At 40.0% G+C, this 22,936-nt stretch overlaps 1 non-coding gene and 1 pseudogene across 1 annotated transcript; one reads left to right on the forward strand and one right to left on the reverse strand.

Annotated features, from left to right (window-relative positions):
* The first annotated feature begins 2,401 nt into the window (after positions 1-2,401).
* LOC117195568 (Golgi reassembly-stacking protein 2-like) lies at positions 2,402-9,786 on the forward strand (annotated as a pseudogene).
* A 10,931-nt stretch (positions 9,787-20,717) lies between these two features.
* LOC117195607 (U6 spliceosomal RNA) lies at positions 20,718-20,820 on the reverse strand. Its single transcript, XR_004475365.1, has one exon. It is a non-coding gene; the product is annotated as a U6 spliceosomal RNA (small nuclear RNA).
* Positions 20,821-22,936: the final 2,116 nt, after the last annotated feature.

A 22,936-nucleotide genomic window follows, 5' to 3' on the forward strand; every position in this document is an offset into this window, starting at 1 on the left:
CTATCTATCTATCCTCTATCTCTCTATCTTTATCATATAGCAATCTATCTCAATATAAACTCATGGATTCTTATTTCTTTACGTGAATTTTATTCTATCACTATCACCATTTATTATGAGGTCAAACTTTCCCAGATGTGAGCTGTGAGAATCCCTTCATTCTGGTTCCTTTGTTTTATATAATTTAATTTTTTTTATATCTTCCCATCTTTTTTGGAGCAATTTATTACTTTCTGATATAACAGAATGTTCCAGTCTCATATTTTTTTGTGTACCAACCCTGGAATCAGTCGTTTCTTTAATGAGGACCAGCTTTCATTTTGATGATCACATGCTGTAGGGTGAACAGGAGGCAAAAGCCAAAAGAAGGAGTTGTGACACTAAAAGACAACAGAGTGTATGAATGAACTAGAAACGTACGTTGCCTTACAGATAGACATAGCAAGGAAGCTTGCTTGTCAGTGTTGGGTTAAGGGAGAAACTTTTCTCTTGAGACTTCCTAACCATAAGCTGGCACTCATTCAAGTTTGTAACCCAAATTTACACTACCTGCATGGTTCTAAACACTTTTAGGTCAAAATTTATTTTAAAATAGTTCTGGATTGGTAATGATTCCAGAAATTTGGAAGAAGCAAAACTAAATCCTCTTTGGAGAAATGCAATCAAAACAAAAACCTCAAAGTTTTCCATGAATAAAGTTCAGAGGAATGTGGGCTCAGAGACAACGTCAAAAAGCATTTAAGGAGACAAGGCACTCTGAGGAAAAGCCAGCAGGAACAACAAACCACAGAATAAGGCCAACATAGTTTTTAGGTATGGGAATTATGAAGTACAAAATGGAACTTAAGCATGTTTAATATATTTAGAGAAAGAAAAGTGGTGATTAAAAATATAAGATACAATGTATAACTGATTCACTTTGTTATAAAGCAGAAACTAACACACCATTGTAAAGCAATTATACGTCAATAAAGATGTTAAAATATATATATATATAAGATACAAGTTATTATGAAAGTTAAACAGGCATACTTGAAAAACAATCAAATAGAATTTTTATGCAAAACAAATATAATAATTGAAATAAAAAACTCAAATGATGGTTTAAATTTAAAGAGAAAATTAGATATAGGTGATAAAAACATGAACAGGAAAACAGATCTGAAGAAATTATCCAGAATGCATAACAGAGAGACAAAGCAGTAGAAAATATGAAAGACAGATTAAAAGGCATGAAGGACAGGATGAGGAGGTCTAACTTACGTCTAATTGGACTTCTAGGAGGAAGGACAGAGAGAATGAAAGAGAGGCAAAGTTTGAAGAGATAATGACTGAAACATTTTCAGAATTGATGAAACATATGTGCATACTTCAGACTTAAGGAGCTCAATGAATTTACAGCAATATAAGCAAAATTTTCCTTAGACAGATAGTAGTGGAACTGAAGAATACCAAAGACTACGGAGAGGTCTTAAAAATAGTCAACATGTAAAGACAGACTAACACAAAGGAACTACAGAACTCACAGTGGATATCTCCAAAATGGTATCTGGAGGACAATGGAATATTATCTTCAGTATTCTGAGAGATAGTAACTGTCAACCTAGAATTGCATACATCGTGAAACTATCAAGAGGGAAAGAGGGAAAAATAAAAATATTGTTTGGTCAAATGAAAAAATCAGAGCCTTTGTAATAAACATTTTACACTAAAGGAAATTCTGAAGATGCACTTAGGGTACACAAAAATATTTGAGGGACAGTCCACTGCAAGAAGAATGAAACAAATCCTTAAATATGTGAATATCTAAACAAACAATGATTGAGTTAAACAATAATTAATGTCTAATGATGTAGAAAAATCACAAAACAAGTAGAATTAAAATATTGAACAAAAATAAAATATGTTTGGAAGGGCTGATTAGATTGAAAACAGTCTAAGTTTTTGTATTGTTTAAAATAGGAGTGTGTGTAGACTAAGTTTAGATAAATTAAATTTATTGAGTGATGTCAACAAGATGGCCCAACAAGATGTCCTTCACTTGTATTACCCCCCTCAACAACAATTTAGCACCTATCTATGGAAAAAGTACCTTTGTGGGAGATGTGGGATCCAGCACCATACGTCAGGAGGTCCAGGGGAGTCTTGTTCATCCATGCATCAGATAATAGGCGTACAGACCTTGGTGAGAACCCTCCTCAGACTGTAATTTCTCCCATGTGGGAAGTGAGACAGTGAGTGACCACCCAGCCTCCCCAGCTATGTGGGATGCTGCCAAAGAGGTCCATTTCTCTTTTGACCCATCCAGAGTACTCAGTCATGAGTTGAATGACTGGAGGTGGGGGTAGTGGGGGAGCAGCTGGGAGGGATGCAGCTAGGACTTGGAGGGCCTTGAAGGGACATGGATCCTGCTAACTGCATCCTGTTAACTGTGGGACTCCGTCAGGAAGCCCACCAATGAGCCCCTGGGGATGCCTCATCCACTGATACCCCAGCTGGCCTGTTGCACCCCCAGTGCTCTGGGTGCCTCACCCACTCACTTCCCCATCCTGTGGTCAGCTCCCTGTGCATACCTGTGATGGTGGCATGAGCAAGCCTTGGCAGATGGCTAGTGAGCGCACACAGAAAACTGGACCATACTGCCCGGCCAGGGAGAGAACACAAAATTGAGGTTTAGTACTGTCCTGAGAACAAAAGGGAGGCTGTCAGCGCTCAGCCTGGTGTATTGCAAGATTGAGGGTAGGCATACAAGCTTAAGAATCCTGCCACAAGAGGGAGCAATAAGGGTAGAGCAGGAATATCCACAGCCAGTCTGAGGAAACCTCAGCATCCCTAGTGGGGCTGAAGGAAGGTAATTCTTTCCTGAAGTCAGTCAGTGAAGACCAGAGGGGGTGACAGCAACTTCAGATGCAAAGAGAGCAATGCAAGACTTCAAGGAACATGAATATCAGGGAAATTTGATGTCACCAAAAGATCACAATAATTCTTCCAGTGACTGAACCCAAGACCTGGAGATCTACCCAATAAAGATGTCAAAAGAGCTGTTTTAAATAAGCTCAGTGAGCTACAAGAAAACACAGAAAGACAGTTTAACAAAATCAGGAAAACAATGCGCAAACAAAATGAGAAGTTTAACAAAGACACAGAAATCATTAAAAAGAACAAAAATACAATGAATGAAATAAAAAATGCAATAGAGAGCATCAACAGCAGAATGAATTAAAGAGAAAAAATCTGTGAATTAAAAGATAATAACTATGGAATTATCCAGAGGGGAAAATTTTTTTAAAATTAAAAAAGACTGAAGAAAGCCTGCATGATTTTTGGGCCACCATCAAAAGAAATGATCTGCAAATTATGGGAGTCTCAGAAGAAGAGAGGGAGAAGGGTGTGTGTGGAAGGCTTATTTAAAGACAAAATGGCTGAGAACTTTCCAAATGTGGGGAGAGATTTGGACATCCAAGTTCATGAAGTGAATAGGTCCCCAAACAAAGTCGATGTAAAGATATATTCTCTAAGACCCATTGTAATAAAGCTGTCAAAATCAAAGCAAAGAGAGAATCTTAAAAACAGCAAGAGAAAAGAAGGTTGTAACTTACAAGGGAACCCCCTACAAGGCTATCCGTGAATTTCTCAGCAAAGGCCTTACATGACCAGAATGAACCCACAGAAATGCATTTCTGGGCGCTCTGGTTCTTTATGTCTCAGTGCAGAAAGAATTCAGTGAGAGGCAAAGTGATAGATAAGTGTTTTATTAGAATAGGATGCTTGTGAGGCTTACAAGTGGGCAGGCAAGACGGTGCTGCCCTGAGAGCTTAGTGGGCTACAGTTTTGTAATCAAAGGAAGAATAGGGAGGGGGAGAAGACCACCTCCTTCATCATTCTTTTTTTTTTTTTTTTGCGGTATGCGGGCCTCTCACTGTTGCGGCCTCTCCCGTTGCGGAGCACAGGCTCCAGACACGCAGGCTCAGCGGCCATGGCTCACGGGCCCAGCCGCTCTGCGGCATGTGGGATCTTCCCGGACCGGGGCACGAACCCGTGTCCCCTGCATCGGCAGGCGGACTCTCAACCACTGCGCCACCAGGGAAGCCCCTCCTTCATCATTCTTGAGTAGAAGTGAAGCTTCCATCATCAGCTCCTCCTCCACGTTGGGCAGGGGAGTTTTCTTGTCCCCACTTGGACAAACCGGGACTGTCATGGGGCAATGGAAATGAGCAAAAAGGCAGTAGCATATACTAAAATATGGTAAATCACCTCAGGTTTCAGTATAATGTCACCTTATATTTTTGTTTTTAGTGTGAGCAGAGTAGCATGTCCTAGGAATCATTGACCTACTGAGCTCACTGGGCAGGATGTGGGTCTCATTCCACCATTGTTTTATGGTTTTGGGGCATGTCTCATGCTTCTCTTACATGGTTTTGTTGCTAGGCAAGCCTGTTTGGTTTTGTGGATAAGCAAACCTGCTTTCTTGAGTGATCGTTAACTTACAGGGGTCTCCCATATATATATACATATTTTACTTATGAGCCCTTAATGGGATTAACTACTTAATCACCTACTTTGTCCCTTTACTCTGTCCCTATCAAGATCCTCCTCTATCAGTATCCCATCCCAATTTTACCATTTGTGAAAGTTTTAATAATTGCATCACCACAGCACACCAAGGGCTCTCCATGCTCCAACTACCACCAGTGAAAGGGTACTCATTGCCTAAGGGATTGCTGTGAGATATCCAGCTACAGAAGCCAATGTTAGAGTCTGCTTCCTAAGACCATTTCTGGTGACAACTGTCTTAGATCCCTTGAAACAGAGTTGATGAGCTATATGCGGAGTGTTCTCAGATTAAAAGTAAAGAAGGAAGGATTGGATAGAGGGAGAAGCTGATTTGCAGTGTAGTTGTCACTGAGGCCTCACCTGACTCTACAGGGATCTCTGGAGCTGACATGGTTCTTCTGAGTTTTCCCAGTTTGAGACAAGAGGGTCTCTGTATTTATGCATCAGCCAGTCATTGGCCATGGGCTCACCCAGGGAGGGAGCATAACCTTGGCCAAGGCCAAGAACAAGTCCTACTGAGGGACATAGCTGTGAGCTGCCAGCAGCTGTTATTCCCAGCAGCTGGGGGTCATACGTCATTTGTCAGCCTTGGGGAGGGGATCTTGTCAGAGAACCCCTATCCACAACAAAATTTCATAATGGTAAGTGAGAAACACAAGATAAAAATTGTATTTATAATGTGACTTCAACATTTTAAAATGTGAATATATAAAAAAATGACTAGAAGGAAGTAAACTAAACTGTTTAAGAGGTTATGTCTTGGAATAATGGGTGACTTTCATTCCCCCTCTCCCCAGCCCATATCTTATAAACACACATAAAGAACCTTAGAGTATCTTAAGGAAAACATAAAACCATCCCACTGATTCCTCTCTACGAGCTGTTCAAATCAGTCAGAAGTGAACATCAGTGTCACTCGAATGGATAAACATGCTGTAGTACCTCCAAACAATGGAATCTTTTCAGCAATGAAAAGAAATGAGCTGGGCTTCCCTGGTGACGCTGTGGTTAAGAATCTGCCTGCCAATGCAGGGCACACGGGTTTGAGCCCTTGTCCCGGAAGATCCCACATGCCGCGGAGCAACTAAGCTCATGCGCCACAACTACTGAGCCTGCGCTCTAGAGCCCGCGAGCCAAAACTACTGAAGCCTGTGCGCCTAGAGCCGGTGCTCTGCAACAAGAGAAGCCACCGCAATGAGAAGCCAGCGCACCGCAACGAAGATTAGCCCCTGCTCGTGGCAACCAGAGAAAAGCCCGCGTGCAGCAACAAAGACCCAACGCAGCCAAAAACTAAAACAAAATAAATAAATTTATTTTAAAAAAAGAAAGAAGTGAGCTATCAAGCAATGCAAAACATGGAACCTTAACTGCATATTACTAGGTGAAAGAAGCCAATCCGAAGAGGCTACGCGCTGTATGATTCCAGCTACATGGTATTTTGGAAAAGGCAAGACTATGGAGACAGTAAAAATATCAGAGGTTTCCAGTGTTCAAGGGGAGAGAGGAGAAGGGATGAAGAAGTGAAGCTCAGGGGCTTTTTAGGGAGGTGGAACTATTCTGCATGATACTGTATGATACATGATGGATACATGTGCATTTGTCAAAGTCTATAGAACTGAACAAAGAATGAACTCTCATATAAACTGTGGACCTTACTATTGATTTATCAACTTGTCACCAATGTACTACACTAATGCAGGGAAAACTGTTCAGGGAAGAGGGGATATATGGGAACTCTCTGCACTATCTGCTCATTAAAAGAAAAAGAAAGAAAAAGAAAGTGAATGTTAGTTTTTGTAATCTACTAGAGGCAACAACATTCGCAGTAGTTGAGACTGAATTTAACAGATGGCAAGCTCAGCGAGCCAGGGTGAGATCTACTTATCATGGACTGAACAAAGCCTGCTCAGGCAGTTGTGAAATATCAGAACACAAATCTACAGATAAACAGCTTCTTTGTTTATGAATGCATTAATGGGTATCACAACAGCTTGACTCTTGATTCTGGAATTCTTGCTGTTTCCTCAATGAACCATGACACAACTGTTGAGTCTTGCTATATGCATTCATAGAATGGCAGGGAATCTGGTCCTGTGACGGGACATTTGATAAACAAACAAGGCAAACTGGAGCTGATTCTTCTGGTGACTGCCAGTGCTGGCGCCTTTTTTCCCTTTTGGCACATACCCTAAATTCCTGGCATCTACTTTTATTTTTCCTCCCAGGCCAACTGCAAAAAGGACTTGACCTCAGCTGACATAGAATGTGGAAGATTGTGTATGCATTGAAAAGTAATTCAGTCTGCTGATGAAGTTAATGAATTTTCATGGGAATTTAGTCAATACCACCCAGTGAGAGTCCGCACTTTGAATATTTGCTCAAAGGCAATGGGGAAATAAGAACTTCTTTATCACTGCTGATTCTTTTTTTTTCTATAAATTTATTTTTTATTTATTCATTTTTGGCTACGTTGGTTCTTCGTTGCTGCCGGTGGGCTTTTCTCTAGTTGAGGCGAGCGGGGGCTACTACTCTGTTGCGGTGAGTAGGCTACTCATTGCGGTGGCTTCTCTTGTTGTGGAGCATGGGCTCTAGGCAGGCGGGCTTGGTAGTTGTGGCTTGCAGGCTCTAGAGCGCAGGCTCAGTAGTTGTGGCACACGGGCTTAGTTGCTCCGCGGCCTGTGGGATCCTCCTGGACCAGGGCTCGAACCCCTGTCCCCTGCATTGGCAGGTGGATTCTTAAGCACTGCACCAGCAGGGAAATCCCTGTTACTGCTGATTCTTGAAAGTAAGCATTGTCTTAGAGGGACTTCCCTGGTGGCACAGCGGTTAAGAATCCACCTGCCAGGGACTCCCCTGGTGGCACAGTGGTTAAGAATCTGCCTGTCAATGCAGGGGACATGGGTTCGAGCCCTGGTCTGGGAAGATCCCACAAGCCACGGAGCAACTAAGCCCGAGTGCCATAACTACTGACACTGTGCTCTAGAGCCGGCGAACTGCAACTACTGAGCCCGGGCACCACAACTACTGAAGCCCGTGTGCCTAGAGCCTGTGCTCCGCAACAAAAGAAGCCACTACAATGAGAAGCCTGTGCACCACAATGAAGAGTAGCCCCCGCTTGCCTCAACTATAGAAAAGCCCACGTGCAGCATCGAAGAACCAATGCAGCCAAAAACAAACACATAAATAAATAAAATAAATTAAAAAGAAGCATTGTCTCCGATACAGCTTCTGTTTCTATTGTTGATTTGCTTAAACATTGGACATGTTGAGATTCTTCACTTGTACGTTTATTCACTCAGCTAACACTGATTGACTACTATGAGACAGGCACCATATGCATAAGTTATTACTGGAGGGGCTGCACTATCGTATAGTCTACTTTAGTATCAGAGTGTAGGGGGTGAGAGGACACTTCTACTTTTCTCTGCTTAGTCTTGCCTTGACTAAGAGAAGATAACTCTGTCCTGCCTTCCATTCTTCTCTTCTCTCTTTTCTTGCTTTTCTCTGAGAGTTGAGACCTGTCTGATTGGCAAGATAAGAAGAACCTTCCATTCATGGACAATACTACCAATGGACAGTTACCATTAATTAGAAGCAAGAACACTTATCTCGCATTCTCTTAAAAAAAAATCCATCTGGAATCTCTTTTTCTATGTAGTGGAGATCTGACAACTTTTTAGTATTAAGTTTTCCCATTTAGACATGTAGTTCATGAAGTTTTACAGTTGTCTTCCTATAGGTTCTGCACATTTTTTTGGTTAGCTTTATTTCTAGTTATTATATATATACATATTCATGTATAATTTATACATACTTTAAAAATATAAATATGTAATTTATATTTTTTCTATTGTGAATGGACAGCTTTCTAACTGGTCATGATCATTGACTGTGTTGGTCATGTCCCTGGCTAGCTCACTGGCCTCCTTTATTAGTTCTAGTAATCTTAAAGTTGATTCTTATGGAATTTTTAGGCAGTCCAATACATTGCCTGCAAATGATGACAATTATTTTCTTCCTGATTTTTATAATTACTTTAAAATTTTTGTTCGTGTTATTGCACTGGCTAGGAGAATAATGGTGATGGTTAGAATCCCTTCTTGTTTTTATTTTAAAGGAAATACCTCTAATACTTGAACATTAAGTATAATGTCTGTGTAGTTTTTTTGGTGGATACCTGTTAACAGATTAAGGAAGTTTTTCTTCTTTTCTATTCCTAACTTGCTAAGGAAATTAAAAAAAATTTTTTTAAATCAGTTACCAGTTACTATTAATTAGAAGCAACAAAACTATGTCCAGGACATAGTGCTGAATGGGATCTCTTTGTTTTTACTAATGGTTCAAGATTAAATAAATAATAATATATATTCAGAATCTCCTAAAAGCAAATATTGAAAAACCTATAAAAATGCTGATCTAAACATCAAAGTGGTAAGAGAACCAGTATTCTCAGCCAGTAATATGTGTAGTGGCCAGGGTTTGTTGGGAGTTAGCATTTGTTTTGGTAGCTTTGATGGGGCAAATGGAAATGTCTGACAAAGGTAAGATGTGGAATTCTTCTCAAGCTCACTGCAGGTCTATTCCTCATAGCAGGGATTACATCGTCAGAGCAGAAACAAATGTGAATGAGTCTGAAAGTCTGTTCAGCCTCATGGAAACACACAATGCAAAACCATGGAAACTGAACACATGTTGCACAGACACAGACAGTGTGTCCATATTAGCACCAGGAGGTGCTCATTACATCCAATTCTGCACAGAGTGGAGAAGGCAGCCAGATGTGGGGTTAGAAAGGAGAATTTGTACCAAATACTTACATGCCTATTTGAAGCAGGAAAGAAAATTTCTCTTCCTGGAGAGATGGCTGGGAGCCACATTACTCCTTTTAAGGCTGGGTTTACTCACCCAAGGCTTGAGGTCCATCATCTTTGCCACCATTTGGAATGAGAGGAACTGAACAGGGTCTGTCTGGACTTTCCCTAAGCTCAACCCCATCAATCGTAAGTATTGTTCTCAGTGAAGGCGCTCCCAACAGTACAGTTATTGCCACCAGAACTTAAATAGTCCCTTGGTCATTTGCTACACCCTAATGACCATATTGTCATGCTTGATGTCTTTAGCCAGCAGGACCACATAGCTGAGCCAACCCCACCAGGCCCTAGTTTATTCGCACCTTACTTAATTCCAGGTGTTGGATTATCAGAAGATTTGTAGCCTGGTTTGACACCTCTTCCTTTTTGCCCCTCTTGTCTGGAATTGCTCCTCTCATGCTCCTGTCTGAGGATCTCCCACTGTCTTCTTTCTCACCCTTCGAGCCTGCCTTTTGAATCCCCAGGCCACCTCTCCAGAGATAGAGGCTGCTTCCCATTCACTTGAAATCCACCCCAGCTGGGGAGAAGCTTGGTCCTTCAATTTCAGATAAATGCGAATGCTTCTGCGTCACCTTTATCTACGAATTACTCTTTGCATTCATATGGAATATTTATCTCCAAAAGAGCTTGGGTGTAAATGCATGTTATCATCAATTTCAAGCAGGTCTTTTACAACAGGAGTCCTGTAAATAAGAGTAAAACTAAGCAAAAAGAAACATGCTCTGTATCCTGTAAAGTTTGGGGTGGGGCTCAGAGGGAGGAGAATGTCAAAGTGCTTGTATTTTATTTATTTATTTTCCACAACTACTAATAATTATTATTATTTTAAATTAAAGTATAATTGACCTACAATACTGTTAGTTCCAGGTGCACAGAATAGTGATTTGATATTTTTTAACATTACAAAATGATCACAGGTTGAGTGATGATCTGTCACCATACAAAGTTATTAAAATACTATTGACTATATTCCTCATGCTGTATATTTCATCCTCATGACTTACTTTTTTTTGTAACTGGAAGTTTGAACCTCTTAATCTCCCTCACATCCCCCCACACCTCCCACCTATGGCAACCACCTGTTTGTTTTCTGTATCTATGAGTCTGTTTCTGTTTTGTTATGTTAGTTCACTTGTTTTGTTTTTCAGATTCCACATATATGTGAAATTGTGGTATTTGTCTTTCTCCATCTGACTGATTTTATGAAGCGTGATACCTCTAGGTCCATTCATGTTGTCACAAATGGTAATATTCCATTCTTTTTTATTGCTGAGTTATATTCCTTTGTATATACATATCACATTTATCCACTCATATATCAATGGACACTTAGGTTGCTTCCATATTGGCTATTGTAAATATTGCTGCAAGGAACATAGGGGTGCATATATCTTTTCTAATCAGTGGAATTGCTGGATTGTATGTTACTTCTATTTTTAATTTTTTGAGGAACCTCCATACTGTTCTCCATAGTGGCTGCACCGATTTACATTCCCATCAACAGTGCAAGAGGGTTCCCTTTACTCCACACCCTCTCCAACAATTGTTATTTGTTGTTTTTTCTGGCTGTGCCACACAGCTTGTGGGATCTTCGTTCCCCAACCACGGATCAAACCTGGGCCCCCAGCAGTGAAAGCGCCAGGTCCTAACCACTGGACCACCAGGGAATTCCCCATTGTCTTTTTTTTTTTTTTTTTGTTTTGGCTGCCTTGCGTCTTCATTGCTGCACACAGGCTTTCTCTAGTTGCAGTGAGTGGGGGCTACTCTTTGTTGTGGTGCGCCGGCTTCTCATTGCATTGGCTTCTCTTGTTGTGGAGCATGGGCTCTAGGCATGCAGGCTTCAGTAGTTGTCGCATGTGGGATCTTCCTGGATCAGGGCTCGAACCCGTGTCCCCTGCATTGGCAGGCGGATTCTTAACCACTGCGCCACCAGGGAAGTCCCCTGTCTTTTTGATAATATCATTTTGACAGATGTGAGGTGATATCTCATTGTGGTTTTGATTTGCACTTCCCTGATGACTAGTGATGCCGAGTATCTTTTCATATATTCCGTGGCCATCTGTATGTTTTGGAAAAATGTCTATTCAGGTCCCATGCCTTATTTTAATCTAGTTGTTTGTTATTTTGATGTTGAGCTGTGAGCTCTTTACATATTTTTGTTATTAATCCCTTAGCAGATATATCATTTGCACATATCTTCTCCCATTCAGTTGGCTGCCTTTTCATTTTGTTGATAGTTTCCTTCACTGTGCAAAAGCTTTTTATCTGTTTATTTTTGATTTTGTTTCCCTTTCCTGATCGCTGTGGCTAGAACTTCCAGTACTGGGTCAAATAAAACTGGTGAGAGTGGGCATCCTTGTCTTGTTCCTGGTCTTAGAGGAAAATGCTTTCAGCTTTTCAACATTAAATATGATGTTGGCTGTGGGTTTGTCATATATGGCATTTATTATATAGAGGTATGTCCCCTCTATACTCACATTGTTGAGAGGTTTTCTCATAAATGAATGTTGAATTTTGTCAAAAACTTTTTCTGCATCTATTGAAGGGAATCATATGATTTTGTTTATTTCATGAAAACAGAATTTTACCGAAGGCATAAACAGATAAAAAGATTACGAAAAATGAAAACTACAGGCCAATAACTCATTAATATATTCAGTAGATGCAAGCATCCTTAACAGGCCTATGTTCTTAGCTGTAGACAATTTCTTTTTTCTTTTTTTTGAATTTTATTTTATTTATTTTTTTATACAGCAGGTTCTAATTAGTCATCAATTTTATACACATCAGTGTATACATGTCAATCCCAATCTCCCAATTCATCACACACCCCCACCCCCCTGCCGCTTTCCCCTGTTGGTGTCCATACGTTTGTTCTCTACGTCTGTGTCTCAATTTCTGCCCTGCAGACGGGTTCATCTGTACCATTTTTCTAGGTTCCACATGTATGCGTTAATATACGATATCGGTTTTTCTCTTTCTGACTTACTTCACTCTGTATGACAGTCTCTAGATCCATCCACGTCTCAACAAATGACCTAATTTCATTCCTTTTTATGGCTGAGTAATATTCCATTGTATATATGTGCCACATCTTCTTTATCCATTCATCTGTCGATGGACACTTAAGTTGCTTCCATGTCCTGGCTATTGTAAAGAGAACTACAGTGAATATTGCAGTACATGAGTCTTTTTGAATTATGGTTTTCTCAGGGTATGTGCCCAGTAGTGGGATTGCTGGGTCGTATGGTAGTGCTATTTTAGTTTTAAAAAGGAACCTCCATACTGTTCTCCATTGTGGCTGTATCAATTTACATTCCCACCAACAGTGCAAGAGGGTTCCCTTTTCTCCACACCCTCTCCAGCATTCGTTGTTTGTAGATTTTCTGATGATGCCCATTCTGACTGGTGTGAGGTGATAACTTATTGTAGTTTTGATTTGCATTTCTCTAATCTTTAGTGATGTTGAGCAGCTTTTCATGTGCTTCTTGGCCATCTGTATGTCTTCTTTGGAGTAATGTCTATTTAGGTCTTCTGCCCCTTTTTGGATTTGGTTGTTTGTTTTTTTAATATTGAGCTGCATGAGCTGTTTATATATTTTGGAGATTAATCCTTTGTGCATTGATTCGTTTGCAAATATTTTCTCCCATTCTGAGGGTTGTCTTTTTGTCTTGTTTATGGTTTCCTTTGCTGTGCAAAAGCTTTGAAGTTTCATTCGGTCCCATTTGTTTATTTTTGTTTTTATTTCCATTACTCTAGGAGGTGGATCAAAAAACATCTTGCTGTGATTTATGTGAAAGAGTGTTCTTCCTATGTTTTCCTCTAAGAGTTTTACCGTGTCCGGTCTTACATTTAGGTCTCTAATCCATTTTGAGTTTATTTTTGTGTATGGTGTTAGGGAGTGTTCTAATTTCATTCTTTTACATGTAGCTGTCCAGTTTTCCCAGCACCACTTATTGAAGAGGCTGTCCTTTCTCCACTGTACATTCCTGCCTCCTTTATCAAAGATAAGGTGACCATATGTGCGTGGGTTTATCTCTGGGCTTTCTATCTTGTTCCATTGATCTATGTTTCTGTTTTTGTGCCAGTATCATATTGTCTTGATTACTGTAGGTTTGTAGTATAGTCTGAAGTCAGGGAGTCAGATTCCTCCAGCTCCGTTTCTTTCCCTCAAGACTACTTTGGCTATTCAGTCTTTTGTGTTTCCGTACAAATTTTAAGATTTTTTGTTCTAGTTCCATAAAAAATGCCATTGGTAATTTGATAGAGATTGCATTGAATCTGTGGATTGCTTTGGGTACTATAGTCATTTTCACAATATTGATCCAATCCAAGAACATGGTATATCTCTCCATCTCTTGGTATTATTTTTAATTTCATCAGTGTCTTACAGTTTTCTGCATACAGGTTTTTTGTCTCCCTAGGTAGGTTTATTCCTAGGTATTTTATTCTTTTTGTTGCAATGGTAAATGGGAGTGTTCCCTTAATTTCTCTTTCAGATTTTTCATCATTAGTGTATAGGAATGCAAGAGATTTCTGTGCATTAATTTTGTATCCTGCAACATTACCAAATTTATTGATTAGCTCTAGTAGTTTTCTGGTAGCATCTTTAGGATTCTCTATGTATAGTATCATGTCATCTGCAAACAGTGACAGCTTTACTTCTTTTCCGATTTGGATTCCTTTTATTTCCTTTTCTTCTCTGATTGCTGTGGCTAAAACTTCCAAATCTATGTTGAATAAGAGTGATGAGAGTGGGCAACTTTGTCTTGTTCCTGATCTTAGTGGAAATGCTTTCAGTTTTTCACCATTGAGGATGATGTTGACTGTGGGCTTGTCATATATGGCCTTTATTATGTTGAGGATTGTTCCCTCTGTGCCTACTTTCTGCAGGGTTTTTATCATAAATGGGTGTTGAGTTTTGTCAAAAGGTTTCTCTGCATCTATTGAGATGATCATATGGTTTTTCTCCTTCAATTTGTTAATATGGTGTATCACATTGATAGATTTGCGTATATTGAAGACTCCTTGCATTCCTTGAATAAACCCCACTTGATCATGGTGTATGATCCTTTTAATGTGCTGTTGGATTCTGTTTGCTAGTATTTTGTTGAGGATTTTTGCATCTATGTTCATCAGTGATATTAGCCTGTAGTTTTCTTTCTTTGTGACATCCTTGTCTGGTTTTGGTATCAAGATGACGATGGCCTCGTAGAAGGAATTTGGGAGTGTTCCTCCCTCTGCTATATTTTGGAAGAGTTTGAGAAGGATAGGTGTTAGCTCTTCTCTAAATGTTTGATAGAATTCGCCTGTGAAGCCATCTGGTCCTGGGCTTTTGTTTGTTGAAAGATTTTTAATCACAGTTTCTATTTCGTTACTTGTGATTGGTCTGTTCATATTTTCTGTTTCTTCCTGGTTCAGTCTTGGAAGGTTATGCCTTTCTAAGAATTTGTCCATTTCTTCCAGGTTGTCCATTTTATTGGCATAGAGTTGCTTGTAGTAGTCTCTTAGGATGCTTTGTATTTCTGCGATATTTGTTGTAACTTCTCCTTTTTCATTTCTAATTTTATTGATTTGAGTCCTCTCCCTCTTTTTCTTGATGAGTCTGGCTAATGGTTTATCAATTTTGTGTATCTTCTCAAAGAACCAGCTTTTAGCTTTATTGATCTTTGCTACTGTTTACTTTGTTTCTATTTCATTCATTTCTCCTCTGATCTTTATGATTTCCTTCTGCTAACTTTGGGTTTTGTTTATTCTTCTTTCTCTCGTTCCTTAAGATGTAAGGTTAGATTGTTTATTTGAGAGTTTTCTTGTTTCTTGAGGTAGGCTTGTATAGCTATAAACTTCTCTCTTAGAACTGCTTTTACTGCATCCCATAGGTTTTGGATCATCATGTTTTCATTGTCATTTGTCTCTAGGTATTTTTTGGTTTCCTCTTTGATTTCTTCAGTGAGCTCTTGGTTATTTAGTAATGTATTGTTTAGCCTCCATCTGTTTGTGCTTTTTACGTTTTTTCCCTGTAATTCATTTCTGATCTCATAGCATTGTGGTCAGAAAAGATGCTTGATATAATTTCAATTTTCTTAAATTTACTGAGCTTGATTTGTGACCCAAGATGTGATCTGTCTTGTAGAATGTTCTGTGCACACTTGAGAAGAACGTGTAATCTGCTGTTTTGGGGTGGAATGTCCTATAAATATCAATTAAATCTATCTGGTCTATTGTATCATTTAAAGCTTCTGTTTCCTTATTTATTTTCATTTTGAATGATGTGTCCATTGGTATAAGTGAGGTGTTAAAGTCCCCCAGTATTACTGTGTTACTGTTGATTTCCCCTTTTATAGCTGTTAGCAGTTGTCTTATGTATTGAGGTGCTCCTATGTTGGGTGCATATATAATTATAATTGTTATATCTTCTTCTTGGATTGATCCCTTGATCATTATGTAGTGCCCTTCCTTGTCTCTTGTAACATTCTTTATTTTAAAGTCTATTTTATCTGATACGAATATTGCTACTCCAGCTTTCGTTTCATTTTCATTTGCATGGAATATCTTTTTCCATCCCCTCACTTTCAGTCTGTATGTGTCCCTAGGTCTGAAGTGGGTCTTTTGTAGACAGCATATATATTGGTCTTGTTTTTGTATCCGTTCAACAAGCCTGGGTCTTTTGGTTGGAGCATTGAATCCATTCACGTTTAAGGTAATTATCAATATGTATGTTCCTATGACCATTTTAAAAATTGTTTTGGGATTGTTTTTGTAGGTCGTTTTCTTCTCTTGTGTTTCCCACTTAGAGAAGTTCCTTTGCATTCGTTGTAGAGCTGGTTTTGTCTTAGCTTTTGCTTGTCTGTAAAGCTTTTGATTTCTCCATTGAATCTGAATGAGATCCTTGCCGGGTAGAGTAGTCTTGGTTGTAGGTTCTCCCCTTTCATCGCTTTAAGTATATCATGCCACTCCCTTCTGGCTTGTAGAGTTTCTGCTGAGAAATCAGCTGTTAACCTTATGGGAATTCCCTTGTATGTTATTTGTCATTTTTCCCTTGCTGCTTTCAATAATTTTTCTTTGTCTTTAATTTTTGCCAGTTTGATTACTATGTGTCTCGGCGTGTCTCTCCTTGGGTTTATCCTGTATGGGACTCTCTGTGCTTCCTGGACTTGGGTGGCTATTTCCTTTCCCATCTTAGGGAAGTTTTTGACTATAATCTCTTCAAGTATTTTCTCTGGTCCTTTCTCGCTCTCTTCTCCTTCTGGGACCCCTATAATGCGAATGTTGTTGTGTTTAATGTTGTACCAGAGGTCTCTTATGCTGTCTTCGTTTTTTCATTCTTTTTTCTTTATTCTGTTTCACAGCATGAATTCCACCATTCTATCTCCCAGGTGACTTATCTGTTCTCCTGCCTCAGTTATTCTGCTATTGATTCCTTCTAGTGTAGTTTTCATATCAGTTATTGTATTGTTCATCTCTGTTTGTTTGTTCCTTAATTCTTCTAGGTCTTTGTTAGACATTTCTTGCATCTTCTCGATCTTTGACTCCATTGTTTTTCCGAGGTCCTGGATCATCTTCACTATCATTATTCTGAATTCTTTTTTTGGAAGGTTGCCTATCTCCACTTCATTTAGTCGTTTTTCTGGGTTTTATCTTGTTCCTTCATCTGGTACATAGCCCTCTGCCTTTTCATCTTGTCTATCTTTCTGTGAATGTGGTTTTTGTTCCACAGGCTGCAGGATTGTAGTTCTTCTTGCTTCTGCTGTCTGCCCTCTGGTGGATGAGGCTGTCTAAGAGGCTTGTTCAAGTTTCCTGATGGGAGGGACTGGTGGTGGGTAGAGCTGACTGTTGCTCTGGTGGGCAGAGCTCAGTAAAACTTTAATCCGCTTGACTGCTGATGGGTGGGGCTGGGTTCCCTCCCTGTTGGTTGTTTGGCCTGAGGCGACCCAACACCTGAGCCTACCTGGGCTCTTTGGTGGGGCTAATGGCAGACTGTGGGAGGGCTCATGCCAAGGAATACTTCCCAGAACTTCTGCTGCCAGTGTCCTTGTCCCCATGGTGAGCCACAGCCACCCCCTGCCTCTGTAGGAGACCCTCCAGCACTAGCAGGTAGGTCTGGTTCAGTCTCCCCTGGGGTCACTGCTCCTTCCCCTGGGTCTTGATGCACTACTTTGTGTGTGCCTTCCAAGAGTGGAGCCTCTGTTTCCCCCAGTCCTGTTGAAGTGCTGCAATCAAATTCCACTAACCTTCAAAGTCTGAGTCTCTAGGAATTCCTCCTCCCATTGCCGGACCCCCAGGTTTGGAAGCCTGACGTGGGGCTCAGAACCTTCAGTCCAGTGGGTGGACTTCTGTGGTATAAGCATTCTCCAGTCTGTGAGTCACCCACCCAGCAGTTATGGGATTTGATTTTACTGTGATTTCACCCCTCCTACTGTCTCATTGTGGCTTCTCCTTTGTCTTTGGATATGGGGTATCTTTTTTGGTGAGTTCCAGTGTCTTCCTGTCGATGATTGTCTAGCAGCTAGTTGTGATTCTGGTTTTCTCACAAGAGGGAGTGAGAGCCCATCCTTCTACTCCACCATCTTGGTTCAGGGCTCAAAGGGGATCATATAATTTTTATTCTCTAGTTTGTTAAAGAGGTGTATCATGTTGGTTGATTTGTAGATATTGCACCATCCTTGCATCCCTGGGATAAAGCCCAGTTGATCATGGTGTATGATCATTTTAATGTATTGTTGAATTTGATTTGCTAATATTTTGTTGAAAAATTTTGCATCTATGTTCTTCATTGGCCTGTAATTTTCTTTTTTTGTGGTGTCTTTTTCTGGTTTTGGTACCTGAGTAATGGTGGCCTTGTAGAATGAATTTGGAAATGTTCCTTCTCCTTTACGTTTGGTAAAATTTCCCTGTGAAGCCATCCGGTTCTGGACATTTGTTTGTTGGGAGGTTTTTTTGTTTATTTTTATTTTTTTCACAAATTCAATTTAACTAGTGATTGATCTGTTCTAATTGTTTGTTTCTTCTTCTTCTTTTAAAAGATTGATTTATTATTTATTTTTGGCTGCATCGGGTCTTAGTTGTGGCATGGGGGATCTTAGTTAAGGCATGCGGGATCTTTCGTTGCAGCACATGGGGTCTTCGTTGTGGTACACGGGCTTCTGCCTAGTTGTGGTGTGCAGGTTTTCTCTTCTCTAGTTGTGGCATGCAGGCTTCAGGGCATGTGGGCTCTGTAGTTGTGGTGCATGGCTTCCAGAGCTCGTGTGCTCTGTGGTTTGTGGCACACAAGCTCTAGTTGAGGTGTGTGAGCTCAGTAGTTGTGGTGCATGGGCTTAGTTGTCCCGTGGCATGTGGGATCTTAGTTCCCTGACTAGGGATTGAACCGGCATCCCCTGCATTGTAAGGCAGATTCTTTACCACTGGACCACCAGGGAAGTCCCTGTTTGTTTCTTCTTGATTCAGTCTTGTGAAGTTGTATGTTTCTAGAAATTTGTCCATTTCTTCTAGGTTGTCCAATTTGTGAGCGTATAACTGTTTGTAGTATTCTCTTATGATTTTTTTGTAGTTATTTCTCCTCTTTCATTTCTTATTTTGTATATTTGGGTGCTTCTCTTTTCTTCTTGGTGAGCCTAGCTAAAGGTTTTTCAGTTTTATTAATCTTTTCAAAAAACAGCTCTTGGTTTCATTGATTTTTACTATTTTTAATCTCAATTTTATTTATTTTATGTCTGATCTTTATTGTTCCTTCCTTCTGATGACTTTGGACTTTGTCTGTGCTTTGATTTTTTAATTTGTTTAGATGGTAGGTAGGTTGTTTATTTGAGATTTCTCTTGTTTCTTGAGGTAGACTGTATCTCTATAAACTTCCCCTTTAGAACTGCTTTTGGTACATCCCATAGATTTTGGAGTGTTGTGTTCCCATTTTCATTCGTTTAGAGGTATTTTATGATTTCCTTTTGGTTTCTTCATCAATCTCTTGTTTTTTTAGTAGCACGTTGTCTTGTCTCCATGTGTTTGTTTTTTTCCCATTTTCCTTTCTGTAATTGATTTCTAGTTTCATACTTTTCTGGTTGGAAAAAATGCTTGATATAATTTCTGTCCTCTTTAATTTGTTGAGACTTGTTTTGTGGCCTAGCATGTGGCCTATCCTGGAGACCATTCCATGTGCACTTGAGATGAATGTGTATTGTACTGTTTTTGGATGGAATGTCCTGTATATATCTATTAAGTCCAACTGGTCTAATGTGTTATTTGAGACCATTGTTTCCTTATTGACTTTCTGTCTGGATGATCTGTCCATTGATATAAGTGGATGTTAAAGTTCCCTACTATTATTGGCAATTTCTCCCTTTATGTCTGTTAATATTTGCTTTATATATTTATGTGCTCTTGTATTAGGTACATATATGTTAACTAGTATAATACTCTTTTCTGGTACTGATCCCTTTATCATTATGTAATGACCTTCTTTCTCTTTCGTTATAGACTTTGTTTTAAAGTTTATTTTGTCTGATATGAATACTGCTACCTCCACTTTCTTGTCATTTCCATTTGCATGAAATATCTTTTTTCCCCCACTTTCTTGCTTTCAGTCTGTGTGTCTTTAGCTCTGAAATGAATCTCTTGTAAGCAGAATATATACGGATCTTGTTTTTTTTTTTTTTTTTTGCTGTACGCAGGCCTCTCACTGTTGTGGCCTCTCCCGTTGTGGAGCACAGGCTCCAGACGCGCGGGCTCAGCGGCCATGGCTCATGGGCCCAGCCGCTCCACGGCATGTGGGATCTTCCCCGACCGGGGCACGAACATGTGTCCCCTGCATCGGCAGGCAGACTCTCAACCACTGCGCCACCAGGGAAGCCCCGGATCTTGTTTTTAATCCAATCAGCCACACTAACTCTTTTGATTGGAGAATTTAGTCTATTGACATATAAGGTGTTTATTGATAGGTACATACATATTGCCATTTTGTTACTTGTTTTCTGATTGTTTTGTACTTCTGTTAGTTTCTTCCCTTGTGTTTTGATGACTTTCCTTTTTATTTTAATTTATTTTTATTTTTTAAAATTTTTATTGGAGTATAGTTGATTTACAACATTGTTGATGACTTTTAGTGGTATGCTTCTGTTCCTTTCTCTCTATTTTTTGTGAACCTATTGTAGGTTTTTGATTTGTGGCTATGATGGTGTTCATATATGTTGACCTATAACTATATCTACTTGTTTTAAATGGTAGTCATTTAAGATCAAACACATTCTAAAAGATCTACATTTTTTTACTCCTTTCCCCCATATTTTGTGTTTTTGATCTCATATAAATACGGAACGCTTGATGAATTTGCATGTCATCCTTTCTCAGGGGCCATGCTCATCTTCTCTGTATCATTCAAATTTTAGTATATGGGCTACCAAAGCAATCATCCTTTAACATATTTGTAAAGTTGGTTTAGTGGTGCTGAACTCGGTTAGCTTTTGCTTGTCTGTAAAACTATTTATCTCTCCTTCAGATCTGAATGACAGCCTTGTCATGTAGAGGATTCTTGGTTGTAGGTTTTTCCCTTTCATCTCTTTAAATATATCATGCCACTCCCTTCTGGACTGCAGGGTTTCTGTTGAAAAGTCAGCTGATAGCCTTATGGGAGTTCCCCTGTACATACCTTGTTGCTTTTTCCTTGCTGCTTTTATGATTTTCTCTTTATGTTTAATTTTTGCCATTTTACTTACAATGTGTCTTGGTGTGGATCTCTTTGGATTCATCTTTTTGGGGATATTCTGTGCTTGCTGGATATGAATGTTTCCTTTCCCAGATTAAGGACATTTTCAGCTATCATTTATTGAAATAAGTTATCTGCCCTTTTTTCTCTCTCTTTTCCTTCTGGTACCCCTGTAATGTGACTATTACTATGCTTAATGTTATCCCAGAGGTCTTTTATACTATACTCATGTTTTTAAATTCTTTTTTCTGTTCAGCTTTGGTGATTTCCACTAGTCTGCCTTCCAGTTTGCTAATGTATTCCTCTGTATCAGCTAGTCTACTGTTGATTCCTTCTAGTGTATTTTTATTTCAGTTATTGTATTCTTCAGCTCTGTTTGGTTCTTCTTTATATTTTCTAACTCTTTGTTAAACTTCTCACTGTGTTCATCCATTTTTCTCCCAAGTTCATTAAACATCTTTATGATTGTTACCTTGAACTCTTTATCAGGTAGATTGTTTATCTACAGTTCACTATGTTCTTCTTTTGGGGTTTTATCTTGTTCCTTAATTTGGAATATATTCATCTCTTCCCTCATTTTGCCTAATTCTCTATTTCTATGTATTAGGTGTGTTGGTTATGCTTCCTGATCTTGGAGAAGTGATCTTATTTAACAGATGTCCTATGGGGCTGGGCAGCATACTCCTCTCTGGTCACTAGAGCTATATGCTTTAGGGGTGACCCTGTGTAAGCTGCTGGGCCCTTCTGTTATGATGGGACCCACTACTGCAGTCAGCTGGTAGACGGAGCTGATCCCTGGCATGGTTTGTTGCCAGACCCTGACTCATGCAGGGGCTGCCAACCCGCTGGTTTGTGGGGCTAAATCTTGGTGTGGCTGGCTGCGTGGACAAGGGTATCTGGGGCTTGTGCCTGGCCTGCTTCTGGGCAGGGCTTAGTTCCTATACTACTGGCCTCTTAGCCTGGGGGGTCCTGGGACTGGTGCTGACCAGCTGGTGAGTGGGTAAGCCCTTGGTACCAATGGGCTAGAGGAAGACTCCAAAATGGTGCTTGGCAGCACCAGGGTCATGTGGTAAAATGAGCTCTCAAAAATGACTGCTGCCAGCATCTGTGTCCTCAGAGGGTGTTCCTTTTGGCTCTTGACTCTGGGAGCCTCTCCAAGCTCAGTAAGTGAGTCTGACCCAGGCTCCTTTCAAATTACTGACTCTGCTCTGGGTCTCAGAGCAGGTGTGATTTTGCATGTGCCCCGTAAAAGCAGAGTCTCTGGCTCTCCCTTAAGCAAGTCCCACTGGCCTTCAAAGCCAGACACTCAGGGAGCTTGTCTTCCTGGTGCAGGATGCTGGGGCTTGGAATCCTCATTCCTTTCGGGAGAGATTCTGCAATTGTAATTATCCTCCCGTTTGTGGGTCATTACCCAGGGGTGTGGGTCTTGACCATACTGCATCTTTGCTCCCACTACCAAAGTCACTGTGGCTCCTTCTTTAGATCTTTAGTTGCAGAAAATCTTTTCTGCTAGTGTTCAGGTTATTCTCATTGATAGTTGCTCCGTAAATAGTTGTGATTTTGGTGTGCCCAATGGGAGAAGGTGAACTCAGGGTCTTCCTACTCCACTATCTTGGCAGCAACTCCAAAGTGCTTGAAAGTGTCAGTGATGGGTGGCTGATAGGTCGCCTGTCTTATGACTTCTCTTTCAGAAGAAAATGAAATGTTTCCTGTACTCTTAGTGCCAATTTTTCGTGTACTTTTAAAAATTTTTAATGAATGAATTAATTAATTTTTGGCTGCATCGGGTCTTCGTTGCTGTGCATGGGCTTTTTCTAGT

This window comes from Orcinus orca, chromosome 13 (genome assembly GCF_937001465.1).
Source record: "Orcinus orca chromosome 13, mOrcOrc1.1, whole genome shotgun sequence".
Taxonomy (NCBI): Eukaryota; Metazoa; Chordata; class Mammalia; order Artiodactyla; family Delphinidae; genus Orcinus; species Orcinus orca.